The 14,844-nt window shown below is 42.3% G+C and overlaps 1 protein-coding gene across 1 annotated transcript in view; it reads right to left on the bottom strand.

The window, feature by feature from the left end:
- The window catches only part of LOC138487282 (zona pellucida-like domain-containing protein 1), a 79,314-nt gene that overhangs the window by 19,833 nt on the left and 44,637 nt on the right, over nucleotides 1–14,844 (bottom strand). The gene's annotated exons all lie outside the window — the stretch shown is intronic.

Raw genomic sequence — 14,844 nt, 5'->3', positions numbered from 1 at the left:
GCTTTCTGGTGCTCGTCATCAAACTCTGTTTGTGATTCTAGGTCTTTGATAATCAATTTATTTTTTTCTTCTTTTAAGGATTCTAGGCGGTTTTGCAGGGTGACTATCTGCTCTGCACATACTCTATTATAGTTCAATTGCTGTTCCAGCAGCTTTTGTTGGCTCGTTTTAAGAGTCCAACCCTTCTTGACACTCTTTTGGCAGTGTCTGTATCTCGGCATCTTGCTCTGCATTTTTTTGCAGTAAGAGCGTTCTTGCAGTTTGGCGGCATACTGCCTAGCCTCTGTTCCAGCTTCTTGGCTACTCTGGAGCCTTTGCTCTGCAGAGTCCAGATTAGTCTGGATTTTCTCTAGGGATGGTACTTGCCTCTTTGCCAGATCTAGGTTTACAGCATATTTTTCCTGTATTTCTCCAATGTGAAGGTACAGGTACGCCGCTATTTTGGCAATTTTACATTGCTCTTCTTTTACTTTTGGGGCCATATACAGTTCACTAAGTGCCTGGTGTAATGGAGCCTGGTCCTGTCATGTATCTAATTCTGTGGCAGTGACTTGTTGTTTGATTTCCTGCAGCCAGACTTTCTCATCCTGCTCAACCCCTTCACCCTTGACAAACAATTTGTGCAGTTTGTGTTCCCTTGCAATATTGATTTCCACTAGGGTCGCCATTCCGGAAATATTAATTTCCTTCTGACGTATATCAGGGTTACTTTACTTTTGCAAAACAGGCCTAACTCCTTTGAGTATTTCCATTGAAGTGTAGCACATTGTGGTAGCCCAACAAGGTGTATGTACCCCGTCAGTTAGCACACTGTATTAGACTGTCAAACGTGGTATGTCTAATTCAGGATCTTGTGACGATCCCCCAGGCTGTAAGTGATTTCAATCCGGCATACACCTAAATCAACGCCTAGCATGTAGTGCACAACTGAAATCCTTATTTATTTTTGTCTAAAAGTTCTTTATTCTGAACGACATATCACTCATATCACGCCCTTCTCCTGGAACCCCCCGGGTCACACAGAACCAGGAATCAGGCTGGTTTGCAAAGGTAAAGATTTATTTATGTATTTAAAATGTTATCACAATTTGTTTTAATAGTTACACCACACTCACCAATGGCGTGAGGTAGCACAGAATAATCTCTTTAATACACAAGGAGTAACAGCGAGCAAACAATTCAGCACAGAAAATAATACTTGTGTGTGGTTTCAGATCGGATAGGACTGTGGTTAAATGTTCCCTCTGCACACCCCTCAACCCCCTGATAAGCAATGTAAAGAGATAGGAGGAGAGAGCAGGTATTCAGGAATGGCAGAATGCAAACAGAATATCAATCCCACTTTCCCCCAGCAAACACAAGAGAAAACGGAATTGACTGTCAAGCTGTCAGAATGGCTTTTAAAGTTACCTTTAGAATGGACTGGGCAAAAACACCAAATATGGTCAAAATTGCTGAAATTGTTATACATTGTTATGGGAGCCGCTTTGGATAGTTGCACACAAACACAACCAATGATTTCATACCAAGAAACAATTTAAAATCTTAAAATTCAAGTCGGAAGCAATTGAAAGCTGTTTTACACGTGTAAGAATTTTCCAAAACTAAAATTTGCAGCAGCAAACTTTTCACTGTGTGATATTAACAGGAGAACCGTGTTGATTTGGGATGCGGATTTAGGTGCGATTTAAAGCTATGGATATTAGCTACAAGCAGACGCAAGTTATGGACGTTTTACCAGAGGTTGTATTTTTAAGATAGGCGCAAGAATGGAAAACGGGAATGCACTTTAAAAATGACTAAAGGGTTTCTTACACTAGAAGTGACTATGAACAAAAAGAATACCACACAGGAACACAGCCACTTGATCAGGATGACTGCCTGCGGAGGAAACTCGCCTTCTTCAGATGAGAAAAGATCAGTGCAAAGATAGTTTTAACAGTACTAGTATAGGAGGAAGATGGGATGGTTTGGATAGAGAGTTCAGACAATTCAAAAATACTCCTAACAACACAGGTTCTGAATATAAGATAGGATGGGTTTAAGATAAGGATAGACTATGCAAAGTACATATGCCAGTGACACAATTCTTTCCATAGATACTCACTGGATATGTTTTTAATGGAACCGTCAGGATTCTGGTCAGTCAAGATTCTGGATTCGGCAATTGGATCTGGTTTATGACAGGTTGCTGGGCTCATCGGACTGGGCAGCATCAGCAAGGTGCTCTGGTCACGGCACGGCATGGCACAGGACTGGACTGGATCTGCAATGCACTCTGGTCACAGCACGGCACAGGAACCCTTCTTGGTTCTGACGATAATTATTTTCGGCAGCAAGCAGTACAGTGCAGCCCGGCTGTATTATGATGTTTCCCCTTTGGTTTGTGGGGTTCTGTTCTAGAATTTTGAGGCCTAGCTGAAAATGGTTCAGCTATGCAATGGGTTTCTGCTTTGCCAAGTTTTTGGAGTCCGGAGCAAGGAAGATGTAGAGTTCAGCAGCAGGGTGCTCCGCCAGCATTGGGATAGTGAGTGAATCTGTCTGTCTTTTTGAGTGGTGAGCTGTGTCTATTTATATTATGAACAGGCATCATAAAAGGGGTGTGTGGGCTGGTTTTTCCTAAACTTGCCCCTTTTGACAGGTGATTGGGTCAGAGTCTACTCTCTGCCTTGATAGGAGGAGAGAAACAGAGTGTCACCTTTATGGTGTCATTTTATGAGGCTGAGAATCCACCCCTAGCCCCTGGAACACAAAATCTACTTTTGGCACAATACATATTTACACATGTGCAACCTTTATAACAATCACATATACAGATTACATATTTTACATAGCAGCTACTCCTCAAAACCCCGTAGCTGTGGGATCTTGTCTCCGCTTTTCACCAAATTTTTTTCCTTTTCACTAGGAACACAATGTTCAATTTTTAAGCAAATTTCTACAAGTGTGCGCATTTACCATGGGCATAAGTGTATAAAGTTTCATAATTCTAGTGGAAATACATTTTGCGTAAAACCACATTTCTTGCCATTTCTTTCCAGAACATGTCACACGATTTTGCCGCCTCTTGAAATGTGCAGCCAAAATTTACATTCACAGATCTGTTACTTTTATATTTTTCACAATTTTAACTGGCAAGTTATAAGTCTTTAAGTAAATTGTTCTTTGTTAATGTTCAGCCACAGATGGTTGTTTGTGTCCGCCTCTTTTTGTCTCCCTGCGGTTCACGAGCAGCCTCCTCCCTGCTTGCTCTTGACATGGCAGAGGCCATTTACGACTGTCCTCACAACTCGCATTTCCTTAGTTGCAGCTTGTCATTGTTCCTCATGTCTCTGTAGACCAGGTTCTTTCCCAACCCCATAATTAACGCTTCTGTGTGATTTCCTGCTGGGGGAAAGACCTTCCTTCTATGATAAAACCTGTTATTCCAGTTTGGTAGCTTCAGCCAAGCCTATTTTAATTGTTACTCTGTTGAATGTTTCCTTAGCTTAAAACAAACTTGTATCAAATCACAGCTAGAATACTCATTCAAGATTTCAAACCATGGGATCAAAATAATTACCATAGGGTTTACTATCAATAAGAGGCCTCTTAGATTGCAAACATTTGATTTCAGTTTATACATGTTAATGTTTAATCAGGCAGGCTCCTGACAGCTGTCATTCAGGTGGCCCAGGGTACTGCACCCAGAGATTTTTGACAGATCCACAGACATGCCACTTTTGCTGTGGAAATCCCTTTATGCTCCCAGCTTTTCAGGACTTAAGTTCACAATGATTTCTTAAACTAAGTGAATTGTAGCATCCAGCAAGAATTTTGGATGTTTGAGGGTGTTCTGTACCAGCATTCTGAAGTTTCAGCCACAAAGAAAAAGGGATTTAAAGCCAGATTCTGGGTTTCATTTAGCAAAGCGCTGCTTTTTCCTTCTGTACTCCATTTTCACTTGTTTTGGAGCCCAGTGACACATTTCAGGAGTGAGAGCTCTGTTCCACCACTGACAACGTGCGTGGCAGATTGGGCAGTCATCTTTTTGTGCATTGCAAAACGCGATTTTCAGACGTTTTGGCCCGTACAAGGGTTTCGCGGCCATTTTGCTGTTTTCCGGTACCATCATAACACAGTGATGCAGCATAGCAGAGCAATAGTGGGTCAAAACATCCCACAAAACGTCTCATTTCAAACTTCCCATTGTGAAGTTTGCAATGTTTTGCACTTATCTTCCCATGCCTTGGACTACCACTGGTATTTAATAATAATATAGATAAAAGAGGAAGACATTTATGTCCTTCTAAAAATCTCATATTTCTGCCGGGTATTCTAGAATACTTGTATATTGATTCTACATGATAAAATTTTATGGAGGAGATAAGAACACACAATGGGTTATTATACCACTAAATGTTCATATCCTTTACCTACTATCAACACTATCAACATTGTGTAGCTCTCTATTAGAAAGTTTATTTTATTTTATTTATTGGACATTCATATGGCACCTATACCCAAGTGTTTCCAGGCGCCACAAGACAAGATTGGGAGGAGAGGGGGATGGGGTAACATGGTAATCACAAAAGTAGAACAACAAAAAAGATACTTATATAGGCCTTGTGACAATCCTACCGTGTAAGTGCATGACAAGGGGTGAGTGTGGGGCAAGAGCGTAGAGGGAGAAGTGCAGGAGTGGTTCTTCAGGACAGAATGTTATTAAATGACTGTGTTCATGCGCAAACCTTTTAATCTCTGATTTTGTAAGCGGGTACTGCAGAATAGAATATACACAAAACATAAGCCTCTCTTTTAGTAGGTTTCCATCTTTTAATTGTAAGGGCTGTGATGAATCCTGGAAAGTCCTCACAAAGTCCCAACCTAAAGTCTCCTCTTAGGTGGCCAGGGAAAGGCAGACGCTTCCTGATCCTGGCCCTGGGGGTGGTATTAGCTGGGAGGGCCACCTTGGAGGGTAAGGGCCACAGGGGAAAAGGAGGACTCAATCAGGTGAGATGCAGTATTTGTCTTCTTTAAAGAAGGAAGTATCAGGGATACCGGAATATGTGATAGCTTGCTGTCAGAAAAAGCTTCTATTGTCCCAAGATAACTATTTCAATGAGGGTGAAAAGCATCATAACCAGTTATGTAGAAAGAGTAAGAAAACTGCTTGTAAAATCACTGATATTCATAAGGATGAAAGCTTCTATGATCCCCAGGGGAATATTAAAAATGAGTCTTCAAAAATTACCAAATTGAACTCTGAAAACCATAATTCCCCAGTAAAATTAAAAACTTCATTAAATCCGTTTAATACTCCTTTAGGAAAAGAAATGAATGTGGTGTTGATCCTTTAATTAGAAAAACTGATTTTTGCATTGTGGACTCCAAGTCCTAGAATTCCCAAAGTACTGGGACAAATAAGAGGACCGCAGAGGTACGAGTATGCATGTTACAGCATATTAGGGATTATGACCCATACCTGAGGGGGACTGGGAGGCATAAAAGTGCCCCTCAGGCACAGGCCATAGAGAAGAGTAGCAGCAGCAGTTGGAGTAGTCGTTGTCTCTCAACGTTGCAGGAGAAGCAGAGGAAGAATCTGGAGGGAAACGGATACCCCAGGACCACTGTCATATGTCAAGCAGTTGCCGGCCCTGTGGGGGTCTTGTCCTCTTTAAATCTTCATTGCAGAGGTCGAGTAGCGGGAAGCATGGCAATCGGAAGCTTTCCCCCTGCAGACCTGAATTGCAGAGGTTGCGTGGGGGGCAGCGTAAACCTTGGAAGCTTTCCATGAAGGGGGGCAGGCTGCGGTGTTAGGCGCATACCTGTGAGCCCCTGGAACAGAGGAAGCTCTTTTTCTGAATGGCTTGGGCCACAGGGCACCAAAGAAAGCAGGTTGCCAGGTTGCGCTAAGAAGTAGAAGACCTGGAGGCAGCAGAGTGAGCGGACACGCACACCAGACCCGGTGAGTTCACTGTTGAGTTGAGACCCCTGAGCACGTTGTAATCGCCCACTGACGAAGCTGGGGAGTTCTAAGCAGAGAACTTTTATAAAGAAAGTGAAATGGACAATTAACCCTTATTTGGAATACCAGACTAATGTGAAACTGACTAAAAATTCATGTGATAACCAAGCTAGTATGAAAAGGAGGTGGTGGCAGGCTAAGAACTTGACCAACAGACCAAAGGGGTGTTGGTGTGATTGTATGGGCAAAAATAAAGGCCAATCACAAGAAAAGGCAATTACCCAAGAAAACATTTCAAACAAATATTGCCAAAGCCAAAAGAGAATAATACCAAGGCAAAAAAAGAAGAAAAAAATAAAACATTGCCAAAGTCAAGAGAGAGCAATAAAGAATTCAAGTGTTTGTAAAGCATACTGCCCATATGCAAAAGAAGGTCCTAAGAGCAACTGAATGTACTGCAATGATGTGCGCTGAGCTTGTGCTACAGCGATGAACGCATGCTAGAGAGACAATAATGCAAGCATATAAACTGGGCAATTATTTAACAATACATTGATAATACAGCAATTCCGCAGAAATGGAAAAATTAAAGTAGTAGGTTACAGATATTTAGAGCACAGCCTTACGTTCCTTTGGAATGCCAGCTGCCTAGGACCCGGTCGGTTTATGAACTGGCCTCACTCCCTTTCAGGCACTGGACTGGCCTCTCGCTCTCTTTAGGGTACTGATCCCCAAGTGAGACGTGGCAACTGAAATGGCCGCTAGGGGCTATCAAGAAACCAGGGTGTCATCACATGCTTGGTGCATAACCCACTGGAGAGTTCCCTCCTTTGCCCATGTGAGTTCCCACTTTTATCAGGTGTGCCTGTCACTCAACACGACGTAAACTTCCAGAACCTTCCTTCGGTGCAAAACATGCTTAGGATGAAATAGTACTGGTAAATACCTGCCTGCGATCCTCTTTCCCCCCCTCCCATCTCAGAGCCCAGCTGTGGTTGGGAAGCGTTTTGCTGAATGTGCCTTATCAGTGCTCGGGTCAACATGTGCTTTGAGCTTGCGATACATGCATTGCGATTAACCCCCAGTGAGCAAGTCCTGCATGGCCTGCATTCTGCACTTAGGAGGTCAGTACGAGTACGGCGGTAGGGGGTTGACGGCACCGGTAATGATGCCGGTGCCGTTAACCCCCTACTGCCGCATTCCGAGGTCCCTTAGTGGGTCCCACTAGGGCCGGCTGGTTTTACCAGCCACCCTTAGTGGGACCCATTAAGGGACCATGGAGCTAATAACGGGCCTGCTATTTGCAGGCCCGTTATTAGCTCCTTCCCCATTCCCATTGAGCCCTGTGAGGGCTCAATGGGAATGGTCGAAATGGGGACTTACTGGGTCTGCATAGGTCGGAATGTCCCGGTAAGTTTCCATTCCGACACCATGGACCCGGACACGGGTTTGGCGGCAGCCATGGTGCTATTTGCACCATGGCTACCTCCAAACTCGTAATGACCCCCTTAGTGTCTAAGCCCTACACTGATAGCTTGCAAGCACTCAATACATGCCTCTATTAACTATTAACCCCATCCTGCCGTAGCAAACTATGCAGTTTTGCACAGTGTAGTTAGCTCTGCAGGTTTTGCACATGCGCATCATTATATTACACTGACTAAAACCCACATTGCCAAAGCCAAAGAAGAGTGAGTGTGAAATAGAATCATTGTCAGCAATTGGTTGATATTGAAGTATGGAACAAGAGTGCAGGAGGGCTGTTCTTCTGATAAGAGGTAGTCAGGAGAAGCAGAGCATAACCTGCATTGTGTATGGCAATCATAAGAGTCTAAGAAACTGCACCGATGTGTTTCTTGTTTCCCATAGAAGAAATACTTAAACTGAAGTTGCAAAGTAAAAGACATTTCTGAATTGATGCAAGCTAATCATTACCATAGAAGTACTTATAGTTAGTAGTTTTATTCTGTCCTGGCAGGAGAGTAAACCAGGGCAGATGACTTTGTAGCTGTAGGCCTGGCAGGTGAGTGGACCAGGTGGGAGTCACTGAAGTACAGCAGTGTGGTTAGAAATCTTGAAGAAGAAGTTGAAGAGCCGCTGAAGTGTTTTTGTAAACTGTTAAAGAATCATCCTGACAAAGCAGCGTTGCAAGTGTCGTGAACTGCTGCAGGAGTCTCACATATTGCTGAAACAAGTATTGGGAACTGTTGCAGAATAATCCTGACCAAGATCATTGTGTTGATCCTAATGACATATTCTTGGTTGATGGGAAGACGTTGCTGTTGAACAATTCTGAACCATTCTGAACCATTGGAACGTTTGCTGTCGAGTTGGAATCAAAAGATCTGCACTGGAGCTTTGTTACAAGACAGCATCTCCTTATCGTTTTGGAACTGTTGAGCAGAGTCCTGCTTGAATCTGGGGAAGGGGAATTCACCCAGATTTTAAGGATTGACAGTTATCGTGATGCGAACGTAACTGTTATATTTGTTGCTTTTGGAACTGCCATATATATTACCTTGCTGAGTTGTTGTATATACACGTGTGAGGGACAGAAACCTTTCGTTAGAGCGCTTCCTTTGGTTTATTTTGATAGGCAGGGAAACCCTTATCAGGGAAGGGATAGTGAGGTGTTTATCCAACCTTTTGAGTTAATAAAATGGAATCTTTTGAATAACCTTCACAAAGTTGTAAGCCACATATTTCTGACCCATTACAGTGCACCTCTGCTTTATATGATTGGCAAAGAAAGGATTTACAATTCATGTGACTGAAACATTCGCCTTTTACTTTTAGTATCATGTTTTTGCAATAAATGCTTTATTGAAAAATACTTAAGATATATTTAGATTTGAAAGGCAAAGTAATATTTGAGAGGTTAATGTGTTAGACTGCACAAGTTGTTTTTCTGTTATATGTCATAAACTTCCAACCAAGCAATCTTAAAAAGAAACAATGTGCTTTCTTTTAACAGACACCTGCCTTGCAGACAATCAGCAGCAGTCTGGCTGCCAAAATATCTCTCTCTCTCCATCTCTCTCCCTCTCTCCCTCCCCTTCTCCCCCTCTCCCCCTCCATCCCTTCCTCCCCCCTTCCTCCCTCCCTCTATCCCTCCCTCCCTCTATCCCTCCCTTCCTCCCTCTCTCTCTCTCTCCCTTTCCCTTCCTCCCTTCTCTATTTCTGGCAACTATTATACTATCAGAGGCAGAAGGCTTGTTTCATGGCCCTTTTCTAGGCCACCATAATATTAAGGGAGAATGTTAAAGAAATGTAGGCATGGTAAATAATGGTATTTTAAAACTTGTTTTTCCCAAAAGGTTAACTGAAGCTCTGCCTGACAGTTCTGAATAAAATAACAAGACTGACATTCATTCGTTTCTGGATGAATGAAGTCTCTCCCAGCAAGATGGATTTTGTTAGCATAATAAGCTCAGTGATACTTCAAAGTGCAGCACAGGCTGTTGAGTGTCAGTCGTGTCTAGGCTGTGCCCTGCCTCTTCTGAAATACCTCTGCCTAGGGCGTAATTCCACGCGAATATGCAAAATAACGGCAACATGTGTGATCTAGGTCTGCTAAGTAGCTGCAGTGTGATAAGGCAGTAAATAAGACTCAACGCCTGACTTTCAAAATATAACATTACAAATGCGGACCTCTTAATATTCATTTTTATGAGCTCCCTCAAATTATTTGTCTTTGCTCTCTTCTGGCAAGTCCGCAATTCACAAAAGCCACCTTCTGTTGAGCGATTTCCCATAATGATATGGTGAGAAGGATATTTCGAGTAACAAAATAATATGCATTTTGAACATGAAGACGTAATAAGGGCAATCATTGGCATGTATTTTATTTATTAGTTTTTATAACACACCTAACACGTACTGGAGCTCGGTTTCTAAGCATGTATCCGGGAATCAAACATCCATTGCTCTGCATGGTCTTGCTTCCAAGACCAGCACGTTGCCCCTGTGCTATCCCCCGTTCTGTCTGTGCTGTCCTTGCGCCATCAGGTGGCGATGGCTGGTATAGCCTGTTAATCAGAATTGGATGCTTTGACATCTGAAGTAGATAGGCGTTTGCCAGCCAGGCTGATATGCGTTTATCTTACTATGTTCGACTCAGCACAAGTACATACACATTTGATTTGAATAAATATAGTAATTAAATAATTACAAATATAGAATTTACATCTATTTTCAAGATAGCTCATTTTATCACTTTAAGAACTAACGCATTGACATAGGTCTACTGATCTGATTTCTAACATGTGATTCTCATGATTGCAGGATTACTTCCACGCTTCTTGGCAAATCCATGGGTTCCATTGTAGGCCGAGTTGCCTCTAGGCCTTGCATTTAGCTTGGGCTGCGCGCAGGAGACATATTTTATATGAGGCCACACAGGCAATAACGAGCCCAGCCCCAAGGATGACAGCAACGACTACGCCAATGATGAGTCCAGTCAGGGTACCTTCCAACTGCTTGACGTCTGAGTGGGCTGCGGAAAGAGAAGAGGGGTTAGGGATGGGCAAACATGGCGGCCTCTCCGAATCAGTCCGTCACCGTTCCGAATAGGCAGTGAGGAGACTCACAAGGATGGACATGTGGAGAGCAATAAACATCGAGAGAGGAAAAGCAATGGTCGCATAGAAAGACAAACAGAGGGATAGGAAGCTACACAAAGAGAAAATGAAGATAGAGATGCAGTGCATAGACATATGGCCACAGAAATAAATAGCCAGACAGCTCGATAGGAGAACAGATGTATGGATTCATTGACTGATGAAAATATATAGATAGGTGAATAATAATAATGTATGTTTGATATAGCACTTCATGCCGTATTCCTCCCACTTCTAAGCACTGCAGTAAAATGTGTTATCATTCCCCATGTGAATGGTAATGAATTGATCTTCCTCAGGAGGATCAAGTGCTGACTCAGCATGGCTGCAGCATTCAAATTTAAGAAGCGAAAGCTGTCTCGTTTTAAAGGCAATCGCTTAAATCATGAGCTATTCACTGGATAATTGCATATGATCAATTATCTTTTGATCAATTGGAATAAAGTGTATTCCTGGAAATGTTCTGTTAAGTACTGTCTTTATTCCTTCTTTCATTATATATGCGGTTCCCTTTCTCAGGCCTCAACCCTTTCCTGTATTCTTACTCTTCCTTCACGGTCCTCCTTGGTTTTTCTTCCATGGCATCCCTTTCACCATGTAGTCCAGGTGCTAATATGCTAACCCAAACCTTAGCCATAGCCAGACTCTCATCCCTAAACACCCCCCTTCCCTAGTAACAGTATTGCTAACCTTAGCCATAGGCCCCCTGCTCTTCCCTTGAACTTTTAGCAATAATCCTTCATCTTGTCATTGGAAATTCATTGTTAAAAATGTGTCATGTTGGGTTTTTTCAAACTCTCCATACACACGTTCTCATAATCGCTGACTACAAGACACTCAGAAGGCACTGAAGAGACTGCGTAAATATGTCATCTGTTAATAAAAATGCAAGATGGCCTCTTTCGCACGGATTAACATGAACACTTCGGATATAATGATCGTCTGCGATTTCGCACCATAAATGTGCTCAATAACTGAATAGATGTTGGTAAACTTCCTGAAACTGGACTCACAAAAAACTGAGACACCAATCTCTCAGTCCAGCACAGATGAAGTTAGACTCAGGAAACCTGTGACACACATCCCTCAGCACAGGGCAGGTTAAGCTACGCTCTGGAAAACATGATTGAGCTATGAATCCCTTAGTCAAGGGCAGTTGAACATAAACTCAGGAACAACTGAGATATTCATTGTTCAGTCCAGAAACCAGGAAGCTAGAGCAGGAACAATTGAAATGTGAATACCTCAGTTCAGGACAGATGCAGCTAGACTCAGGGAAAAACTGAGATGCAAACCCCTCACGCAGGACAGATGAAGCTGGACTCAGGGGAAAATTAAGCTTCAAATTCCTCAGTCCAGGACAGATTGGCTAAACCCAGGAAACAATAACATCCAATCCAGGACAGAGGAAGCTGGAATATGGAAAAATGAAGCTTCTATTTCCTAAGTGCAGGAAAGATTGGCTAAACCCAAGAACATTGACATACTTATCCCTCAGTCCAAGAAATATAAAGATAGAATCATAAAATGCAAATACCTAAGTCCAGGACAGATGAAGTAACACTGAGGAAAAAACGGTGGCACAAATCCCTTGGTGCAGGACAGATGAAGCTAGAATAAGGAAAAGGGAAGTTTCCAATTTCCTAGTCCACGACATATTAACTAAACTCAGGATAATTGAGATACTAATTCCTCAGTACAAGCAGGTTGAAGCTACACTCAAGAGAAACTGAGATGTAAATCCCTCATTACAGGACACATGACACTAGAATTAAGAACAATGAAGCCTCTAATTGCTCAGTCCAGGACAGATTAGCTAAACTCAGGAACATGTAGATTATAATTCCCCAGTCCAGGACAGATGAAGCTAGCCTCGGGAAAACACTAAGATGCAAATCCCTCAGTCCAGGACAGATGGGCTAGCCTCAGGAAAACTGAAATGTAAATACCTCAGTCCAGGACAGATGTATCTAGACTCAGGAACAACTAACATAGCAAACGTTCAGTCCAGGACAGATGAAGATAGAATCAGGAAAACACTAAGATGCAAATCCCTCAGTCCAGGACAGATGAAGCTAGCCTCAGGAAAACACTAAGATGCAAATCCCTCAGTCCAGGGCAGATGAAGCTAGCCTCAGGAAAACACTAAGATGCAAATCCCTCAGTCCAGGACAGATGGGCTAGCCTCAGGAAAACACTAAAATGCAAATCCCTCAGTCCAGGACAGATGGGCTAGCCTCAGGAAAACACTAAGATGCAAATCCCTCAGTCCAGGACAGATGGGCTAGCCTCAGGAAAACACTAACATGCAAATCCCTCAGTCCAGGACAGATGTATCTAGACTCAGGAACAACTAAAATAGCAAACTTTCAGTCCAGGACAGATGAAGACAGACTCAAGAAAGACTGAGATGCAAATCCCTCAGTCCAGCACAGATGAAGATAGAATCAGGAAAAACTGTGATATAAATCCTGAGTTAAGGACAGATGAAGCTAGAATCAGGAAAAATTAAGCTTCTAATTCCTCAGTGCAGGACAGATTAGCTAAACCCAGAGAAATTGACATACTTAATCCTCAGTCCAAGAAAGATGAAGCCACGCAAAGGAAACCATTCAGATACTAATCCCTCTGTCCAGGACAGATGAACATAGACACAGGAAAAGATGACACACTGTTCCCTCAGCCCAAGACCGATGGAAAAGGTGAGACGCTGATCTCTCCCTCCAGTACAGATGAAGGTAGACTCAGGAAAAAGGTATACGAATCAGTCCAGGGCAGATGACGCTATACTTGGGGAATACTGGGATGCCAATCCCTCAATCCAAGACATATTCCTGGAATTCTTCATTTTGGCCATAAATGTAAGACCTTGATCTTCAGACTCTGTAGTTCTTCTCATATCTTACCCAAATGTTTGCCTGCATAAGAGGGCTTTTATTTACGAATTTGCAAGGAAATGCTCAATTCTGCACCGTCATTCTGCTAGAATCTATACCAATGCTGTTTAAATGTTTTCTTTCTTCCTGTGAGTTATGTACATATGGGGGCATGAAACATGAAGACACTTGCCTGCTCTGTCTTCTGACATTTGAGATCCTGCTTGATCATTTGAAAATATGTTAAATGTGCACTTATTTCAAAACTCCTGCCTGATGTGGCGCAGCCCTGAAAAAAAGAACACTTTTGCTAGTCCAGTGTGATACGGATTGTACGTATTTCAAAATTCCATTATTTGTTTACCTCTCTTAATATTTCATGAAAAGGAGAGGTTCCAAAGACGATAGTTCATGTATTTTAATTATTTTAAAACTACATTCTAAATGTTTCCTACTGCCGATTCCTCGCTTATATCCAGAACAACTTACTACATTTTAGAATGTGTAACCCAATGAGAGTAAAGCTAATTCTGACACCTTTCAGACATCCTACCAACCTGTCACACATTTAAACAATCTACAGACATACACACATGTGAAAATGAATAAGTGTACTCACAGTTGTCTGGCCGAATGGAGACTTGACTGGATGTTGCCTCTAAACATAAACAGCAAACAGGTTGGCGCATAGTTAGCACAATTTAGAGATCATTATTATGTCTGCAATATACAGAGAGATGGCAAAAGATATACAGTGCTGTAGCCTAAGGTATAATACTGCTGGGTCCAGCCAACAGTATATTAAATTCTAAAAAATGCAGATTGTTGCATATAATGAAAGAGTATTATTGTATGGATTATTTAATGTATTTGTTTTTATGGCATTCTATTGCTCCCAAACAATCGTGAACATTATTGATGTATAAATCTAATAAAAAATAACTTCCTGTTTAAATGGCTCACAAATCAATAACATCTAATTTATACATTTGAAAATGACATCTAGCAATTAAAAATAATGTGGAATTGGAATTTTCTTCCTATACATTCTTTTGTCCCAGCCTTGAAGAGCCCAGTTTTTGAAAAGCCAATGAAGGGTTTTAGCCAAACTTCCATATTTTTAAGTGACAATGGGCCTCGTTACGGGTCTGGCGGTAACCCTGCCGGTGATACCGGTGGGTTGCCGCCAGACCGGTAAAAAATTACCAGCACCTGACTTCCCGGTGCCACTGGGCTATTCCAAGTCTGGTGGCCGGTAAGTCAGGCGCCTGTAATTTTTTTAGTTCCCATTCCCATGCAGTCCCATTGAACTCCATAGGAACGGAGACGTGGGAGCACCGGCACCGTTAACAACAGTGGTGGTGCTCCTGTGAGAACTCTGCGAGCGGGTGCCATCCCGCCT

The sequence above is a fragment of the Ambystoma mexicanum genome, chromosome 9, assembly GCF_040938575.1.
Source record: "Ambystoma mexicanum isolate Mex_15411 chromosome 9, UKY_AmexF1_1, whole genome shotgun sequence".
NCBI classification, from domain to species: Eukaryota; Metazoa; Chordata; class Amphibia; order Caudata; family Ambystomatidae; genus Ambystoma; species Ambystoma mexicanum.
The sequence above is the reverse complement of the archived record's forward strand: the minus strand, read 5'-3'. Positions and strand labels throughout refer to the sequence as shown.